The sequence below is a fragment of the Pimephales promelas genome, chromosome 3 (assembly GCF_988280905.1).
Source record: "Pimephales promelas chromosome 3, fPimPro1.hap1.1, whole genome shotgun sequence".
Lineage (NCBI taxonomy): Eukaryota > Metazoa > Chordata > Actinopteri > Cypriniformes > Leuciscidae > Pimephales > Pimephales promelas.
Window position 1 is genome coordinate 34073134 of NC_142771.1, and position 21867 is coordinate 34095000.

General features: G+C 38.8%; 1 protein-coding gene across 3 annotated transcripts in view; it reads left to right on the forward strand.

Annotated features, from left to right (window-relative positions):
* The window catches only part of s1pr2 (sphingosine-1-phosphate receptor 2), a 64298-nt gene that overhangs the window by 20532 nt on the left and 21899 nt on the right, over positions 1 to 21867 (forward strand). For 2 of the 3 annotated variants that reach the window (XM_039685999.2, XM_089128773.1), the window contains exon 2: positions 4890 to 5071. The gene's annotated coding sequence lies outside the window, so the exon portion shown is untranslated. Of the gene's footprint in view, positions 1 to 4889; positions 5072 to 13859; positions 14464 to 21867 lie in introns of those variants that run through there. The other variant, XM_039685997.2, reaches the window with a different exon arrangement.

Sequence of the window (21867 nt, forward strand, 5' to 3'; positions counted from 1 at the left end):
GTCTAAATCCGGGTGATCACTTATATCAGTGTTATAGCCTATATATCATCATATCGTCCAGCTCTAAAACTTTATAGTTTTTAGTTGGTCAGTGTTTATTAAAAAACATCCAATAATGCAGAATATGCAATGATAAATATTTAATTGATCAGTTGTTAAAGGGATACTCCACTTTTTTACTCCACAACTCCCTCAGAGTTAAACAGTTGAGTTTTACCGTTTTCAAATCCATTCAGACGATTTTCTGATATTGAGAAGAATATCAGTAACCAGACCGTTTCTGGTCTCATTGATTTAAAAAAATATATACTATGGAAGTCAATGAGACCAGAAACTGTCTGGTTATATTCTTCTCAATATCAGAAAATCGTCTGAATGGATTTGAAAACGGTAAAACTCAACTGTTTAACACTGGGGGAGTTGTAAAATGAGCCTATTTCCAAAAAAAGTGGAGTATCCCTTTAATATAACAATTCAAAATACGTGGGTATGGTTTTACACCCAAATTCAGCATATTGACACAAAATGATAACTGCGAATCCACCTTTCGCTGACCGGAGTCCAGTTGTTTCTGTGAACTGCAGCGATCCATTTGCTCCTCTTTCTATAGCAGTCTGTAAAAATATACCTTAGATTTTTGTACAGTCGATCGCAAAGCTCTTTCCCGCTTTATATGTGTTGTGTTTGTTTTTTGCGGCATTCACGCTAACAACAAATACAGCCGCTCAGTCTTTTTGCCACTCACTGTGAGTAACTGCAGGCACTCCGGCCGACGGTGACGTCACGCGCATACTATATGGTTGATAAAACGAAATGGACAGTGTTAACTTGGGTTTTAATTGTGGTTTGCTGGGATATTGATTGCATTGTGGTTGATGACATTGTAGGTAATTGCTACACTGTTATTAGTGGTTACTTACTTTCCCAGTTCTATGATTTTTTTTCTCCCCAAAGCAATAGTAATCAAGACGGCCTTAGCAAGCACCACTAAAGTTTGGTATGATTAGCATGCAAATCATCGTGACATCTTGCACTATAGCAATCCTTTCAAACGTTTAACTGTACAAATAAATGGCTGCACGTTTAACTCATCTGTCATAATCTCCTCAAACATGAGGAATGTTGCCACAATCATCTGAATGTTAGTGGGCAGAAGGGCTTTGGTGAAAGCTTATGTTGTCCACTCTTCCTTAATGTTGCTACACATGACAAAATAGAGCAATTGCAAGTTAGCTTTTCAGTTTTACATGGAGCCTTGCTACGAAATGTTCAGATATTAAACTTTCCCCCAAACACTGGCAATAATTTTGACTTCAATAGCTGGTGTTATTGCTCTGTTGATTGAATCTGGCCAATGAGCTCTTTTAGTTTTGATTGGCTGTGGTCTGTGAAGTCATATTCTAGTTATGGTACAGCTGTAACAACATCAGCAAACTTTTCCAGAGCTGTGTCCACTCCCTGCTACACATTATTCAGCGTTCACACAAAAAGTGCAATCAAAGATTTTTTTCTCACTATCACCCTGACTGTATTTTTAGATACTCTAAAACCCTAAAAGAAGAAGTATGATACCACGCTGACTGAATGCTGAACAGTACAAAATGAGTTTATCTAGAAGTGAATTTGCCCTTAGGAAACATGACTTGTTTTTTTCCCCTTCACAATCACTCTTATTGTGTTGTGTAAAATAAAAAGGCATGCTGTACACAAACACACACTTGATGTCCTCAAGTATCTGCACTAAAACACCACAGTGAATTTAGTCGGCAGAATTAGTCACATCTCTGTCTGACTGTCTGGACCCTGGAGGTCTTCAGAGTGTTGAAGCTCTGTCAGGATAGTGTGACATTTAGAGCCCAGACATCACGTTGTCTCCTTTCGGTGCCTTTGTTATTTTATGATACTTACATTAGTCTACATTGCAAGACTCAAATCAATTTTATTGGTGTGTTAAACAGGGGGTTTACACTTGCAAAGTATTACTAAACATTTTATGCACTGTCTAGCGCACACACACATTATTAAAGGAAAAGTTTAAAATCACAATCATGTTCTCATGATGTTTCAAACCAGCTTGACCTTTGTCTTCTTTGTAATACAAAAGAAGAAATTCTGAAGAATGTGTGGTCACTCTTTATCTAGAATTATAAGGAAGTGGGACTTCAGTTTTCAAACTTCAAAATGGAGAAAAATAATAACTAAACGTTTTATGGTGCTTTTTTGGTCTTTTGGTAAAAGCTGGAAAGCTCCAGTTCTCATTAATTGTAGCTATAGTGTTCCTATAAGTTATTTGATGAGTAGCTGTGTCAATAGTCTACGTATTTTATTTTATTTTATTTTTTTGCGAAGTGTGCAGGTCATCTTCACATTGTTCTCTTCTTGACTTCTAAATTTGACATCTGTTTCTATGCCAAAAGTGATCACACCTTAGATTGTGGTAGATTATAAATTCACAGCTATTTCTGTACCAGCTTGAAGTGAAGAAATACTAAACGGACAGTATTGTCTTTTTATTTTTTGCAACCTGGCTTATTGAAAAGACGTAACTTTAGGCATGACAAGCCCATTCTCACCCCCAAGGCGTCACTTAACTGCCTTGGGAAGCATTTGTACATGCTTCAATATCTGACGCTTTAGGCGCCCTTTAGCGTCAGTAAGATGACGCCCTAGGATCGCGTGTACCCTACCCCCACCCCACACCTAAACCTAACCGCGTCCTCTAACTGACGCTTTCCTTTAGCGTCAGTTAGATGACGCCGTAGGATCGCGTCATGTAAGTGACGCTAAAGGGCGCCTAAAACGTCAAATATTGAAGCATGGTCAAAGGTGAGGCCTTGGGGTGAGAATGCGTTGTAAAATATTGGGCTACTTTGCCTCTTGGACGTGTTGGGACCCTTTCAGTGTGGCACTAAAAGCATGATTCGTTTTATTGTAATCAAATGAACGTGAATCTGGCGATTTTATTTTCGCATTGGTTGTACGACGTTGGCTAGCTGTGTATTGCGCCAATGAGTGACGATGAGTGGTGCTATGTCAAGCTCTATCACAAACGCACCACCTACACTAAACCGTAACCTGATAGTGTTAACAAAAGCAAACATGGCATAAAAACGCATTTGCTGAAGCAACCATGGCATTTCAGCTTGCTTCTACAAGTCTTTAGCTCTTTTGTCATGACTCGCGTTTCACAGGTCTTGTTGTTGCTGTGGGTGATCAGAAAAGCAACACAAAAATGGATCTGGTTAGTTTGCAAATTATGGTAAAAGAGTTTTGTGGTAACAACATAGTATTTTCATGAGCACATGAAAATAAGTCTTTATTAAAGGAGTAGTTCACTTTTAAAAAAAACTTTTGCTGATAATTTACTCACCCCCATGATGTCATCCAAGATGTCCACGTCTTTCTTTCTTCAGTCGTAAAGAAATTAAGGTTTTTGATGAAAACTTTCCAGGATTTTTCTCCATATAATGGACTTCAATGGGAACCAAACGGTTCAAGGTCCAAAAGACAGTTTCAGTGCAAACTGTTCAAAGGACTTTAAGCGATTCCAGACGATGAATAAGGGTCGAAAAACTATCGCTCATTAGAAAAAAATAACAAAGTTTATGTTTTATAAGCTCAAATGGTCGCCTTGCTCTGTTCTGTGATGCGTGTTCGTGACTCTCCTATTTGAACTCTTTTATCAAAATTAACAAATCTTTTTTGTGTCATTTGGTTCATTCAACGAACGAAATAAACGAGTTGACTTGGGAAAAGATTTGTTCATTTTAATGAACGAGTTTGAACAGGAGAGTCACGAACGCGCATCACAGAACAGAGCAAGGCGAGCATTTGAGCTTATAAAACTTAAACTTTGTTCTTTTTTAAATGAGTGATCGTTTCGCTAGATAAGACCCTTATTCATCGTCTGGAATCGTTTAAAGCCCTTTGAACAGTTTGCACTGAAACTGTCTTTTGGACCTTGAACCGTTTGGTTCCCATTGAAGTCCTTTAAATGGAGAAAAATCCTGGTATATTTTCATCAAAAACCTTAATTTCTTTTCGACTGAAGAAAGAATGACGTGATATCTTGGATGACATGGGGGTGAGTAAATTATCAGAAAAAGTTTTTCTTTTTTAAAGTGAACTACTCCTTTAATAGATAATCTGCCACTTTAATCATACATTTGTGTAAAAAAAATTAATAAAAGTTGTTGCTGTTTTATTGCCTCTGTTTTTTGCAAGTGTTGTTTTTTTCCTGTTCTTAGTTCATTATGACATTTTTACAGTGTAGATCCTCCAACAGAGTGCTTAATACTATACAGCTTATTTCAAAGCAGTGATAATGCATTTCGCCTGTTGTTCAGCCGAAGTCCGTTCAGTGTTGAAAATCTTTTTTAATACTAAATGCAATGCATAGGAGAGATAAGAAATAAAATATTAACATTACTGCTCCTGAGTGAAGCAACACACCATACTCACCATAGCCACCCACAAGCATAAACATAATCTCCTCTCATCAGCACAACCACAAACACAATAGAGACTCTTCCAAATCTTAAGGCAGCTGAGCATGAAACAATAACAAATCTTTCCCTTTACTCAAAAACTTACATCTAAATTCAACATTTCCCACTGTCCATTTTCAGCTGATGCAACAAGATTTTATATTTTAATATAATTTACACACACACAAAAAAAAAATCTGACAATGTACAAGTGAATTTTTATTATATCATATTTTGAGTGCATATTCCACAAAACGACTTAATTCGGGAACTGAACAATCTGCACAGTATGTCAAGTGTATATTTTCTGTACTGATTTGCCAATTGGCCTATAATTTCTTAACTACAGCCTTCGGTCATAATGGTGCCATTTAACATCAAGCTTGTTTGACGTAATTGCAGGTGTGTGTGTGGAATATGGGGGCCACCGAGTGAAGATGGCTAACATCAACAGACACAGAGTAAAGCCTCTGTACTGGGCTGAGTCATATCCCCCGCTATCAGATGACCCCTGACATTGACCCCTGACTTTGAGCTCTGCCCTCAGGACAGCTTGAGTGAAGGCCAGTGCAGTTCAGCAGAAGGTACAATGTGAACTGCGTTTGTACACACAATGTTTTATATTTCAAAAGTTGAATTATTAAAAAAACGCATCTCTGTGATCTTCGTGTCCGTGAGTTCTGCTGTTATATGCATGACCTGCTCTATGAAAGCCTGTTTCACCCTCTACTGATCCACCCTCCCGTCTCCTCCTGCACGCGCACAACTTTGTGTCCAGCTGTTCCCTCATTTCCTTTCCCAACCTTCTTTGATTCTCTCCTCCATCACTTCTTTTCTTTCTCTGACCTTTCTGGAGTTCTGGGTCAAATTGCACGACTGCTTTACAGTTATGCCTCAGTCTGCATGGTGCCGTGCCTCATTAAAACAGCTAAACGTTGGATTGGCGTGGTGCATCTGGGTTCGGTTTGACCAAATTTGCCACTCAAAGAACCTTTAGATTCGTCATTTCACTTTCTGAGAAAAACGTGTCCCACTGGGAGCATGTTGGATTACCTCTGTTGAGGCTGAAGTGATTCCTAATGGTAATCCATGTAGAGAGGCCACATGAGGATCTCCATTATAGATCATTTGTTTGCAAGATCAAAGGGGTCAAGAGTGCTCCATATGTTAGGTACATGCTGTGAACATGATCTTGTTTGGAGTGCAATCGCCCTTGGGCATCTTTCCTTATGGATTGTGAGTGTATAATCCATATGGACAGACTGGAAATTTGCATGAGATATTTTGATTTCTCTAATGCCCTGCTGAATAAAAACAGTTTCGAGCAGCATTAGTGTTGTTGCTGGACCCAGCTGGTTTCTGCTTTTTTGTTATGGTTGGTTCGTGACTATAATTTAACATTATCTTGTGTTCTTCCCAACTTAAACATCTTAAGGTTGTGTAAACATGAAGCGTGTCAGAATGTTGAGTAACCACAGACCAATGTTATGTTCCACTCAGAATGGAATTGAGAATGGTTTTGGAATTGAATTGAGATTGAGGAATTGAACTGAGGAAGTAATATGAACTGCAATTAAAAGACATGCGTATAACTGGAATAACTAGAATAGAAAGGTTGCCAAGACAAACTTTTGTGCGCAAAAAACAAACAAAGATAACGACTTTATTTCAACTATTCACTTCCTTCTCTTTGGGCCTCGAGTCAGGTTAATAGTTTAATAGCGTAAGCTTCTGTTGTTGTACGTCACCCACATCACACACATGACCAGCGTCGGCCAATAGTGAGCCCACGTAGCTCTACGCAATCACACTACGTTAACTGACTAGAGGCCTAAAGTGAAGGAAATGAATAGTTGAAATAAAGTCGTTATTTTTGTTTGTTTTTTCGCACAAAAAGTGTTCTCGTCACTTGATAAAGTTAAGATTGAGCCACTGTAGTCACTTAGACTATTTTAACGATGTCTTTAATAACTTTTCGGGGCTGGCAAGTTTCAATCCCTGAAGAAGCCTATGGACTAGAATGGACGAGTGATCCAGCTCTCAGATTTAATCTAAAATATCTTAATTTGTGCTCCGAAGATGAACGAAGGTCTTATGGGGTTGGAACAACATGAGGGTGAGTAAACATATTTGGGTGAACTATCCCTTTAAAATCGCTGCTGTCACCCCCGTACCAAAAACTAACAACATGGACTTTGATAATCTGAATAATTTCCATCCCATCTCTAATCTTCTATTCCTCATCCAAATTTTAGAACAAACAGTGGCTTCTCAACGACTTTCCCATCTTTCCTCTAATGATCTTTTTGAGCCATTTCTGTCTGGATTTCGTAAACTCCACAGCACTGAAACAGCGCTAGTCAAAGTTACTAATGATTTGCTAATGGCTTCTGATTCTGGCTTTTGACACTATAGATCACTCTATTTTAATCACTGTCTTTGGAGTTTTTGATTCTACATTAAAGTGGTTTAAGTCCTACCTCTCTGATCGCAAGCAGTTTGTTGTGATGGGTGATTGCAAGTCTGATTGTTGTGGTGCGATGTGGTACACTACGGTGTTCCCCAGGGATCAGTTTTGGGCCCTTTACTTTTTAGAATTTACAATTTTCAATTTGGCCACCTTTTAAGAACGCTTGGTCTTAACTTTAACCGAGTCAATTCGTTCATTTCGTTTGTTGAATGAAACAAATGACACGAAAAAAAGATTCGTTCATTTTGATGAACGAGTTCGAACGCGCATCACAGAACAGAGCAAGGCGAGCATTTGAGCTTATAAAACTTAAACTTTATTTTTTTTAAATGAGCGATCGTTTCGCTAGATAAGACCCTTATTCATCGTCTGGAATCGTTTAAAGCCCTTTGAACAGTTTGCAGTTTGTACTGAAAATCTCTTTTGGACCTTGAACCGTTTGGTTCCCATTGAAGTCCATTATATGGAGAAAAATCCTGGAATGTTTTCATCAAAAACCTTAATTTCTTTTCGACTGAAGAAAGAAAGACGTGGACATCTTGGATGACATGGGGGTGAGTAAATTGTCAGCAAAAGTTTTTTTAAAAGTGAACTACTCCTTTAAGTACAAGTAACCCTAACCATTAACTATACCCAAAATAGGAAAGATGATGATCCAGGAACACGTCCTACTTTTAAAAAAATTACAGTGACTGAAAACTTGGTAGCATGGTGAAGTGAGTTGTCAAAGGAAGTCTTGCTAGATAGCCCGGTGGGAAAACCAGCACCCATGCTGGGGACCAGCATCCAAAACACAACAGCTATGCAGGACATTTCTTTCACAGGAACTAGACTCAAGTACCTTCTTCTGATCCAGCACAAGTCAGATAACCAATGTGATAGTGACTGTCTGTCAGTGTTCGGTTTCCAAGACAAAGGGGCCATAGTAATGATGACTGCCATATGGTTACAGGTCAAAACAACAGATTTTGCCTCCAGAGTTTGTGAAGATAAAGTATCAGAAAAAAGATGGTGTCCCTTTTCCCATCCCATATGTCTTTTGTTGCATTACCTATTCCTCAAACTGGTACAAACCGGCCTTGTTGTACTTTTCACACGTTTTAAATCCCAGATACAATCAACAGCGTGTCCTGACTGGCTGGGACTTCAAAATCCTCACTAAATCACATTATAGGACTCGTATTACCATACAAATGACCTGCCCTCTTAGTGAAAACATGGTCTTCTCAGCAATGCGTTTAATAAAGAAAAGCGTAAAAATGGACTTGTGGATTAGTATTGTGTTGTGCTAAGGACACTTGAGCACCCCTCTGTAAATAAAGGCCTAATCTCCAGGAAGCCAGAAAACCCACCCCTATTCCCCTTGACTCCCCCCCTAGTGGAGCCCTTTTTGGGCTTTACAAGCCATTATGGTTGTCTATATTACAAACAAGTATGATCACATAATTAAACCCAATGTAAACATAATACTGTACTCAAACAGCACACAGTTTGGAGCATGGGAACCGACTTCTGTGCTCCACTATAATAATAAAGTAAAGTCAACTACATCCCTGTGAGGAAAGACTGAAGTAATGATTGTCCTATACAATGGTTTAGATGCAGTCACTGAAATAAGAATGAAAACAGCATGATGAGCTGTTGACAAAGAAGAGGCATCACCTGCTAGAAGAGATTGTTCATTCTCCCATGGACAAACAGTCTGGAAAACGTCATGAATGCAGCTGTGCAAAACCATTAAATGGTGTAAGCACCGTTCCACAAAAAACAAAGCTGGTCTTATAAAAAAGAAAATGAGCAGGTGATAAAAGGTATGAGCGGAGGGGGGCGTGAGGGATTTCAACCTGTGAGCTCTGCTAGACATGTGGCGCGACTGACACTTAAGCCACTAATGGATGATTAGGAGGAAGAGATCAGCCATCTTGACTCCAGGTGCCATTATTTACTTTTTCAGTAATGGCTGAGACTGAAGGGGAAGAAGTGGAAGAACAGACACCTCACCATAGTGAGTGTTTCTGTGTAAAAATAAAATTCAAAAGGGTGTCTAACTGTTCACAAAGTCTATAAGATAAAGTCATGATATTTGGTGGCCTTGCAAGGCAAGTGCTAGCTTAAGCATTTCCTTACTAGGATTCACATGATTTAGCTAAACAATGTTTTGTTTATTAGCCTTTTATGAGTATTTGGGTTAAAGGGGTGGTTCACCCACAAATTTAAATTCAATCATGAATTACTCACCCTCATGTCGTTCTTTTTTGATGAAATCTGGGAGTTTTCTGTCCCTCCATTGACAGCCTAAGCAACTACCACTTTCAAGCCACAGAAAGAAAGTAAAGACATCATTACAGTAATCCATGTGACTCCGGCGCTTTAAAGGAGTCGTTCACTTTTAAAAAAAACTTTTTCTGATAATTTACTCACCTCCATGTCATCCAAGATGCCCATGTCATTCTTTCTTCAGTCGAAAAGAAATTAAGATTTTTGATGAAAACATTCCAGGATTTTCTCCATATAATGGACTTCATTGGGGACCAAACGGTTCAAGGTACAAATGACACTTTCAGTACAAACTGTTCAAAGGGCTTTAAACGATTCCAGACGATGAATAAGGGTCTTATCAAGCGAAACGATCGCTCCTTTAAAAAAAAAATAACAAAGTTTAAGTTTTATAAGCTCAAATGCTCGCCTTGCTCTGTTCTGTGATGCGCGTTCGTGACTCTCCTGTTCGAACTGTTCATCAAAATGAACGATTTTTTTTCGTGTCATTTGGTTCATTCAACGAACGAAATGAACAAGTTTGCTCGGGAAAAGATTAGTTCATTTTGATGAACGAGTTTGAACAGGAGAGTCACGAACGCTCATCACAGAACAGAGCAAGGCGAGCATTTGAGCTTATAAAGCTTAAACTTTGTTTTTTGTTTTTTAAATGAGTGATCGTTTCGCTTGATAAGACCCTTATTCATCGTCTGGTGTCGTTTAAAGCCCTTTGAACAGTTTGCACTGAAACTGTCATTTGGACCTTGAACCGTTTGGTTCCCATTGAAGTCCATTATATGGAGAAAAATCCTGGAATGCAAAAATCTTAATTTCTTTTCGACTGAAGAAAGAATGATGTGGACATCTTGGATGACATGGGGGTGAGTAAATTATCAGCAAAAGCTTTTTTAAAAGTGAACTACTCCTTTAACCTCAATTTTATGAAGTGCTTTGTTTGTGAAAATAAAACATAATTTACCACTTATTTCACGAGAACCCCACAACGCATGCATGCGTTAACAAGAGAGCGAACGATGTTACGTGAATGTGAGTCTGAGATTGCTATTTTGGAATGAGGGTTTTTGAGGATGAGTAATGGGCTCTATGCACGGCGGTATTTCCGGTGAAGGATTAAGGATGCTCGATGACTTCCGCCGATCGTAGAGTCCAATGCAATACCGAGAATTTATATTGAATTTTATACTCCATGGTTATACTAAAGAAACGTTAGTCACAAAAACAGATAAAACAGACACCCCTCGTTGTGTTTATGCTTCTTTTTAAAATTATATTAAATAAATATAACTATATATAAAATTACATCTAAACGAATGTACTTTTCGTTTCAAAGATGGAAGGACAGTAAATATTGAAGACTCTGCCATAATCCCGTTTTCCTCGGTTTTCCTCCGCTTTAATCTCCACAACCGGAAATGGACGAGCATCCTTACGTCAAATGCGGAACTTACATAGCCCATTAATGACAGAATTTGAGTTTTTGGGTAAACTATCCCTTCAAGGATGCTATTTATATTTATTTAATTTTAATACTTTTTCAATTAAATTATACCAGTTTAATGTAATGAGACAACTATAAGATCAATGCTATGATAAGACTACATTGCAAAATCTTTTGCACGCTAAATAGACTTAGTGCCAAATGTCTCTTCTGATACACTCTTACACACTGTGCATCCTCTTGTGTAAATAAAAAAGTGCTTTTTCTGCACTTTTGACAATGTTGACAGCAATATTCTCTCGAACAAACAATGCAATACCATGCTGCAAATCAAAGACTCATCATAAAACGTCAGACTCACTAGATCACACGCCTGCAGACCACATGACAGAAAATCAACTGACGCTCTAAAAATATTAATAGTCTGTGATGATGACGGAAAAAAGAGGAAGGGTATGCCAATGCGTAAATGCTGGAGCTGTTCCCGCTCTAATAAGGAGAGGAAATGAAATATGAGCAGTTCTCTATTTCATGCCAACATTATTTTTCTTTTAAAGGTATCTGATAGTGTATATATATATATATATATATACTGCATATATGTGTATATATATATATATATATATATATATATATCTATATGTACAAAAACACAGTATACCAATATGGTCAGAGACCTTTAAAAGAAAAATAATCTGAAATACAGAACTGTTTACAATGATAACCGTTAGCACATACCGATACCAGACATATGTAAAGGTTAAAGTACAATCAGCTGATCATTATAATCATTAGCATCAATGTCCTGATCATTCTGTCTGGGTTTATTTTTTACAAAAATTAATGGCCAGCTGGCTGTACATTATCTACTTACAAAAACAATACAGTAGTAACTGGACTTGAAATATTGATTTTATTTTGAATTCATTTATAATGTGGCAAGAGACCGGATGACAATCTGCTGTTTTACAATGACAATAATAAAGCAAATTAATTATTTTTGGAACCAAAATGTTGTCTTATTACACTTAATATTTTTTTCTGAATCTGGACACTTAATAAGATGGATGGATGGATGGATGGATGGATGGATGGATGGATGGATTAGATAGATGGATGGATTAGATAGATGGATGGATATGGATGGATGGATGGATAGATTAGATGGATGGATCGATGGATGGATAGATTGGATGGATGGATGGATGGATGGATGGATGGATGGATTAGATAGATGGATGGATGGATGGATGGATGGATGGATGGATAGATAGATAGATAGATAGATAGATAGATAGATAGATAGATAGATAGATAGATAGATAGATAGATAGATAGATAGATAGATAGATAGATAGATAGATAGATAGATAGATAGATAGATGCCTGCTATTAAATTACATTTAAATGACAACTATTAAATGACATATTAAAAAAATGAAATAATTCCTATTTGTGCTAAATTAAACCTCCTTTAACTCAGAATGATAGAGGATATGATCTTTTCATATTCATACTTCAAACAGGAAGCAATGACTTTGCCTACGTTAGAAGAAACAACCTAAATTTAGCAGCATCCTCTAGCGAGACCACATGCATCAAGCCCCCGTGAGAAAGACAGTGACACGAATGTGGCACTTCACAAAAAAATGTTTTGATGTTTCTAAATAATGCTCAAAGAAGGGAAAATACCAATGAAAATGATCATGAATAACAAAGTTGTTCTCTTTTAACTAGAGGAACTCATAATGACCGCTAACGTCTGTCCCATCAAGGGTGAGGCGCTCGTAAAAGAAGCTGGCATTAACCACATCAAAACGGAACTTCTTCGGGGTAAAAACCTGATGGTGGAAACCAGAGTGTGGCAGACCAAAATACAGAGCATGTGTGAGAGACATAACGGCTTGGAAACGAAGTTAGCTATTTTGGCTCCTGAGGTGAGTACCAGGAACATTCAGAGGTCTTCCTGGTGCTGGTGGAAAGGCCTGGGGGTGGTCAAAACAGCTGCCAGATGTGGAGGAGTCCCAGGAGCCCTGTCACATTCTCACACACAATGCACGGCTTGTGAAGTCACCACAGGAAGTGAGGTCAGGGTTCCTGACCCCTCCTCCTCTGAGCTGACAGAAATGTAGAGTTCAAAACGGAGACTTTTGTCAGATGCGTCAATCTGTTTTTCAAAGCCAAACCTCTGAATCCATTGAAACTGTTCTAGGTGGTTGTGAATTTATCATTTGAGTATTTACGGTGAAATCAGCTCGCACAGTGATGCTTAAAATGGGACTTGGAGGTGGATGTGTCGTTATTCAGGATGACTCACTGATTTCCATACTTGCTCGAGGGGCTTATCTATGAAATTAAGCACATGGTCCTTATTAATGTCTGGGTTCTTGATGCCAGAAAGCTTGAATTTAAAAAGTATAGTGTCAATGAAGCAAATCTCCTATGATTCATATCTGCCTTCCCCGAGTGAACAACACGATACAACACAACCTCAATGATAAACAAGCCTAGACCAAACGGCACACACCTGAGGCGAAACGTGTTCATCAAGACAAAAATGGCGGATATCGACGCATAGATCTGTGATGATAGGAAAAGGAGAAGAAAAAAATAAACCGTTGAGCAGCCGAGCATATGTGAATCAGTAAAGGTGGTTAACATATGTATGAGCAGATGGCAAATGAGACGTATGATTTTCCCCTGACCACATTAGGGTATCACTGAAACAAGATGATTTTATTGTTGATTGTTAACTCATCAGCTGATGGGCAATGAGTATGACGGGAAACCATGTGTAATTTCCTGCCACAAAACATTCTCATGAGGTGCCAAGTGCAAATGCATAGTTGTTCAGGGCACATACATCAGCATTCAGAAGTTTGTGAATCCCACAATCTACAATTATAGAAGTGAAAAATGACAATGGACATTCCCTAACAGATATCAATCCAGTCCATATCAATCCAAAGTTACTTGATTCTTCACCACTAGATCTCAACATTGAAGCATTCATATTGTTCCCTTTGTTGCTATAAAACGTTTAATTAAACCATATTGAAAAATAGTAGGAAAATCAATAGGTCTCTGCCAATCACATGTCAATTTGTGTGAAAAAGAGGCAAAACAAAGTCAACTCAGAGTAGAGAGGAAGTGAGGAGGTGGAACCAAAAAAAAAACAACAACCCCAAAACATCTGGACCTCATTTCTACCCTGGGGAGAGAGAAACTAAAATATTACAATAAATGTGACTTTTTTTATCCTGAACATCGAGTGGAGAAAATCGTCTTCAATTATAAATGTTGTTTGTAATACATTTATTTTCGTTAACAGGCAAATTAAAGGGTGTGCTAATCATTATTCAGGCGTCCTACAGCTCCACGCTTGCTGAGCGCGTGCGTGCGCCCGCGCGCGCCTGTGTGTGTGTATTACGTCGCCGCGCACAGATCGCGAGGCTGTTGTTGCGAACAGCTCGAGGAATTAACGATTTTTTTCTATTAAACAAAAAATTCAGCAGTAACGGACGCGTACTAGAGACGTTAACGCAAACTCACAGTATTTTTTCTAGCTTTTTGACATTTATCTTAACCATGGCTGTACTAATGATCTGAAGAAATCACTCCGCAAAAGTTTTGACTTGTATTAAATCATTTGTATTGTTGGGGCTCTCCCAAACGGATCATTGAAGGCTCGATCAAGCGATTAGGAATTACGGAATTTCATGTAAACTTTGTAAATGAAGATTAAAAACATCGGCACGCGCTTATTCTCTCTGCCGGACATCGCACATGGGGTGAGTATCATCATCACAGCACTATAACTAACGATATCTCACTGTATACATAGGCTGGTCAAAATGTTCCTGTGTTTCAATAGCTTTATGTCTGCTTTCCTTTTCGTACCAGTGCGATAGACCTGTATTTTAATGCAGTTAATGTCCACCACCCCTATGCAAATGTATAAGACAGATGTGTGAGCCCTTCTCAGAATTCATTCTTTTACAGTAAATTGTGAAGTGTTAAATTCGTCAACACCGACACTTTTCTATCATCACCATTAGCTCAGTCGTTGATCTTTCTCTCTCGCATGCACCGATCAGATTGTGAAATGTGTGAGATAATCTTATCATAGCGTTCGACACATGCATATTCCACTAGTGTCAGTTTCAGTGAAGCATGACATACACCAGTGTTTTGCATAATTCACGAGAAAGTAAAGTAGTAAACCGTAAATGTTTAAGCACGTGTGTAATGTGTAACATGCATGCAGTTAAACATTGACCTGCTGGACTTCATGTGTATTCCAGCAGCTCTTCATTTGTCAACAGAGACGGGCTCTTGCTGGGCTCTTTGCACGGAAGGAGCTTTGCGATATTTGTAGCCTTCGCAAAACTCGCCGTGGGGATTCGTCCATCCGTCACCGAAAGGATGGCATTGTTCTTTAAAGGTCTTATTAATAAGACAAAAGACTCTATTATGGCATTGTGCTGCTGTTGGACTGAGTTTTCTGAGTCTAGGGTCTGTTTCTTAAAGGGATAGTCCATCCTAAAATGACAATTCTGTCATTTTCTCTTTCTGTCTTGAAACCCCCGAAAATATATGTTTAGGGTATTTTTTTTTTAACTCAAAACACAAGATATATTGTTGTCTGACATGATTTTAAAGTGATAGCTCACCCCAAAATGTAGATTTTGTCATAATTTACTCATCCTCATGTTGTTGTAAACTATGATTTCCTTTCTTCTGTGAAACACAAAAGCTTGTGGCATGTAATTGTTTTAAGTCAATGGTAGCTGAGGCTGTTCTTCAGCCTTACATTACCCGAAACCTGGTTCTTGATAAGTTTGTTGAAAGTCTTTGTTTGATTTCAACATCATTCATGCATATGCACATAGCAAACTAGTTGCAAGACGAACCAGTTGCGTTTTTATGAAGCTTGATAGTAAAAATCAGTGCCTGCTATCCTCTTAGATCTATGTTTTTGTTTTGTTTGTTAAGCATTCTGAATTTTTTTTCAGACCAACTTAACCAAATTTTCAATTTTGGGTAGGCAATCCCTTTAAGGGTTTTTTTTTTTTTTTTTTGGTGTTGACTGTTTTATTATGAAACTAGACAATTGTACTGATGTAGGTCAGATCTATTGTACAGATTTGTGTCTCCCTTGGAATCCAAGGATACATTGAAAAGCCATTGCGCTGGTTTCTGAATTTAGGTCATATGAAATGCACCCGTCCCTTAAGTCCAGAATAATCATTCGCTAACAACACCTCTCTGAGGTACTGACTCACAATTCTCTCCAGGACAAGAAAAAGGGATGAGGTCGAGATGTTTTTGCAATCCGCTTTTGTGGTACACAATACCTCCCTCTACAAGATAAGCTGATATGTGAGAGGAAACGCTGATTATCGCGTTGAGAGTTGTCCATCTATCATTCTCAAGTGTGGGTGTGAAATGTGTGCTCTGTCACGTTATTCTTCTAAAAGCTTCAAATGGATTGATTGCATTATCTTGTCTGTTCTGGGACTGCATGCAGAGTGCTTGGAGATGCGCATGGGGATTTCGGGATGCTTTTTAAACTGCTTATTAGATGGAAATAGCATTACTAAAGTGGGAAAATTATGATGAGCAGGAATATCAGGTGTTGGATCTGTTTGATGGTTGTGGAGATGCATGTCTAGGGTCTTGTGTTGAGGGGGTGGCAGCTTTTCATCACGCTGCGATCCGATCTGTAGACAGAGCTAACATGGGCAGCATGTAGTCCGCATTGGCATCATGTGATGCCACGCTTCATTAAACCAGAACAAAACCAGCCACGCTGTCTCAGCTGACCACCACCAATGTTCTTCACTCAAGTTCACACGCCCAGCCCATGTCTACGTGAGAGAAACTTCAGCTGTGGTCATAATTTAATATATTACCCACTGTGACTCTTATCACCAAGTCAACATGGACACTTCAAACTTTTATTATATTTTCTGTTCTTTTATGTTCATCGTTTACTCGGGACAAACTTGAAGTTTGTTAGCTGGCAGCGTTGACTGTTATCAAATTAGCCTGTGAATATGAAGAGCTTTGTTGATGACAGACACTCCAATTCCAAGGAAGTCTCCTGAGCTTTCCAGAGAATTCTGCGTGCCAGGATTTAGACTAGGCATAACTATGACTCACCATGCCACTCAGACTATTCACTTTCAAAGTTTCACGATGAACTGAAGCAAAGCGGCTTTGCCTTCAGATATGAGTGGTACTATTCGTTATGATGGCGTCGCACAGGTTGGCTGTCTGATTGTTACTTGCTGGCGCTTTTTTCCTGAGTTCCCCTGACCTTCATTTCAACTCGTTTCAGAATGAGGTTCGTTCCCCATGGCTTGGCTCTGCATGCCCACAGGTCGCACATGTGCATGCAGACGTCAATGAGGAGGGATTGTGCATGAGAGGCGAAGTTAAATAAAAAAAGTGAATAAATAAACGGAAATCTAAGCAAACGGAAAGATAAATAAATGTTGCAGGCGGTGGTGGGAACTGGAAGTGTGGGATTTTTGGGCTTGGTCACATGAGGGGTTATGGGTGGGGCCAGGTCACTGTGTGGGCGGAGCGATTCCTCAAGGACTTTTGCGTTTAGCATTTTGGCAACAGGCGCAGAGCGCTTGCAGAACGTCCCGAGAGAACCTTCTCTGAGGAAGACTGAATCCCTCAAGTCAGGCAGAGTATATAAAACAAGTCCACCCCAAAAATGAAATCACTTGCTCATGTCGATCTCTCTTTTTTCCCATTTCAGGGCTGGATGTTAGTCTGGACTAATATTTAAGAGCAGTAGCACTGGTGCCACTACAGATGGTAGCAGCAGCACCAAATTTGGTAGTCCTAGTGCTTTGATTTTTAATCATAAAGGTCATTTAATCGTAAATTTCACTTGCTTGAATTTCACTCTCAAAAGGTAGTATGAAACCTGAAATAATTCATATAAAAGCATTCGACATTCTGCCACAATACCATGGTTAATGTTAGCCTGGCTAACGTCAGACTGCGTCTCATTGACATTTAGACGTGGTCTGGGAACCACACGATAATTTTCTCGTATTTGAGGCGTGGGTTACGAATGTCCAGAGACGTTTATTGGGTTCTACGAATGTCTAGCAAATGCGCCTGTACGTAGCTCGTAGCCAATCGTTTCAATTAAACCAGATGACGTATGTAGAGTTAAATAAAGTAGACGAGGAAGAAGACGACGAGTCCGAGATTTATTTGCGTTCTAAATAGTGTTGCCACGATACCAAAATTATAGTTTCGATACCGATACCAAGTCAAGAATTGCGATTTTGATACTTTTTCGATACTTTCTTACAAGGCGTTTCGTATGCACTCATATAGCCTATAAATCATTATAGCTGATGTTTTATATGCTTTATTTTAGCAACTTGTAAATTATTTATTCTATCTATGAAAGTTGGGGGGGCACTATAAAAGTAGTCTAAACGATTTCTGCGCTCTTAAGTCGGTGAACTTGAGAATTTGTAAATTCATGAATGAAACATTTGGGATTTGTGAACCGAATCATTGAAAACACTTCAAAATTAGTCTTTTATGGCGCAAGTTGGAGCTTAACCGTTTTCATCCACTTTCAATAAACGTCAATGTTCTGTGTTTGAAACAAAATGCGGTTAAAAAAATCGTCACAATCACCTTTGGGTGTACTCCTTTAAGAACAAAAGGCGAAGGTAATATGGAAGACGGTCATCTTTGGTGAACCAATATGTTTTGTTGTTCAGGGTGAAAGAATTGTTGGCGCTCAAGGATCAATGCATTGTCTGGTCAACCAGTTCAGCATTTTTTCCAATAATGCTAATCAATATCTTCGGTGATATTAATAGAGACCGGGGTTTCCAGTGCTTTAGGGCTTGCACTGTTATAAGGCAGCATGCCATCTTGCCTCAGCCGAAAAAACACTTTTGCTGGGTGTGGCAGCTGAAACAAAATAAACGCCTTCTGTTTTAGAGGCTGCTGCTGAGCAAGTTACAACTCACAGCCGGCAATATTGAGCTAGCAGTATTTGTGCCAAAAAAACTGGGAGCGTCGCTGTAATGACTTGCCTTTGCTTGGGCTGCTAACCTTCTCCAATACACAAACACAATCACGTTCTTGCAATGCACACAAAGACTATCTTGCTCTATGTACAAGCAGTAGCATGCATATTTAGTGTTAAGACAATCACAAACACAATCCCATAAATTTATGTTGTATACACCACAGTTACTTAGCCCAATCTGTCTGTCTCACACAGACACATGCAGACAAGGCTCAGGGGAAGCTTTCTAAATATTTACTGAGCAGCGTTTCACTTTGTCCATTTTAGGACAGTTTTGGAGCCATGGAAGAACTTCTAAAGGTTTAGCTGTCTATTCATATCTTGCATCTGTGCAAAATTACTATTTATGGGTTTATTTTGCCAAACATTGTCTAAACTGATATAAATCTGCCATATACAAAATGGCAAATCTGGCTTAACATTGATGCAGGTGTATACAGATCTGACATCCAAATCAAACTTAAACTGTATAAAAAATACATATGACCTACCCTAGAATGAATACTGGTTAACTTGCAACAAGGACAAACATGTTTGTGTCAACCACAATGGGTCTGGCTGCTGAGAGCATGGCATAATTAAACAGACATTTAGTAGTTCACTTTAACTTTTTCTGATAATTTACTCACCCCCAACGTCATCCAAGATGTCCATGTCATTCTTTCTTCAGTCGAAAAGAAATTAAGGTTTTTGATGAAAACATTCCAGGATTTTTCTCCATATAATGGACTTCAATGGGAACCAAACGGTCCAAAAGACAGTTTCAGTGCAAACTGCAAACTGTTCAAAGGGCTTTAAATGATTCCAGACGACGAATAAGGGTCTTATCAAGCGAAAATATCGCTCATTTAAAAAAAATAACAACAAAGTTTAAGTTTTATAAGCTCAAATGGTCACCTTGCTCTTTTCTGTGATGCATGACTCTCCTGTTCAAACTCGTTCATTTTTCCCGAGTCAACTCGTTCGTTTCGTTCGTTGAATGAACCAAATGACACGAAAAAAGATTCATTCATTTTGATAAACGAGTTTGAACAGGAGAGTCACGTACGCGCATCACAGAACAGAGCAAGGCGACCATTTGAGCTTATAAAACTTAAACTTTGTTATTTATTTTTTAAATGAGCGATCGTTTCGCTTGATAAGACCCTTATTCATCGTCTGGTGTCGCTTAAAGAGCTTTCAACAGTTTGCACTGAAACTGTCTTTTGGACCTTGAACCGTTTAGTTCCCATTGAAGTGCATTATAGAGAAAAATGCAGGAATGTTTTCATCAAAACCCTTAATTTCTTTTCGACTGAAGAACATCTTGGATGACATGCGGGTGAGTAAATTATCAGCAAAAGTTTTTTGAAAAGTGAATTTAAAGAAATAGTACACCCCCAAAAATCATGATTTATACACCCTCATGGCGTTTCAAACCTGTATAACTTTCTTCAGAGAAGGACAAAAGAAGAAAAAAACAGCAAAAAGAAAGTCTCACAGGTTTGGAAAGACATGAGGGAAAGTAGAATTTAATTTTAAGCTTTTTAATCCATTTTTGTATTGTGTAAATTCTTGTATATTTTGGTACAGTGTTGCACTTTGTGCGCTGAATGATGTTGCAGCTTTCAAAAGTAAAGAAACCTTGCTATGGCATAATTTCCTCTGTAAATCTGGCACTCTCTTGTGCTATGATAATGTTAACCGTTTTACTGACCACGAAGAGGTTTTGGAGATCGTTTTTGTGTTAGTGAGCCGTAAAAACATTTCTGAACGATTTGTGGCTTGAAGTACTCCATAAAGGCCTGGATATGTAGTGATGTGGTCACAGTGCGGTTTTCAAGCGTCTATCGGGCATCTCCACGTCTAACTGCATTAAGTTTCCAGCAGGTACTGACAGAAATAATGCCAGACCCGCACACCCTCCCCCTCGTGATAGACAGCGTATTGTTACCCCGACTGCTTTTGTTTGTGCACCTGGAAGAAGCCCACCGAGGAAGCCCTGTTGGAATGAAGAGCCGGATTGAGCTCGCCAGATTAAACTGTGGAGGGGGGGGGGGCTTTGTCCATCAAACCTGTTCTTTCAGTTGTGGCATCTGTGATAGGATCAGGCCCATCCTCATGCTAACGCAAAGTCATGAATGTCCATGAGTGGCAGAAAGGCACGGATCCTGCCCACATGGGGGCTTTTAGCATGAGAATAGCCTGGCTCTGTGCTCTCTTGTGGGACGTTACTGCTGGTACTTGTTTGTTTTTTGCAATCCATTTTTTGAAAAGGATCTTGCACAACTTCTACTGAAACTAAATGAAACCGTTGACTTTCTTGCATAACTTGCGGTAAACATTTATACTAAAAGATAGATGATTTTAGACATGTTCTGCTTGGGGAGAAAAGGTCTCACTTCTCTTAAAACAACCAAATAAATGGTTGATATTGCGTAATCGGTTGGTCTGGTCTGCTTTGGTCTCCCTCGACGATGAGAAGTCTCTTTACGAAATGTCTTCTGAAGTGACCCGTGGCGAACTCACGGGTCACTGATAAGACTTATGTGTGGTGATACCAAACAAAACACGAATGAGCAGACATGCCAAAGCCTGGCCCCTGAAACTCAATATCGCAGAAAAAAACAATGTTGTATATTAGATTTACGGCTCGCTGTGCCAGTAATACAGTTAAAGGCCCACATGATATGATTTCTGACTTCCCCCTGTAACATATCCAGCACTGATCATTAGCCTGTTGAATTTGATCTGCTTTGGATCGATATCTAAACCACACCCTATGGGAAATGAAATGGCATTATGCATCAGTTGTTTTTGAGGGCACTAGTGGCAGTCCAGACTCACTAGATGAAAAGACATAACTAAAGGTATGTAAAAAAGCAGACAAACACTTTTTAACTACTTATTAGTGCCTAATGTAAATGTTGCAGAGCGTTTCTAGCTTTTTGATGCATGGAATGACCAGCAAATATGATAATCCCTGCTGCTTATAATATAAAGACAGCTGTATATGTATAAAAGCCGTCATTCTCTGTAAAATAAGTGTGTGAAATTGAGCTGTGACTGAATGAGTGACTTGTGCAACTTTATTTTAGATAATATAATATAAATGTGTGTATTTTGTTATTAT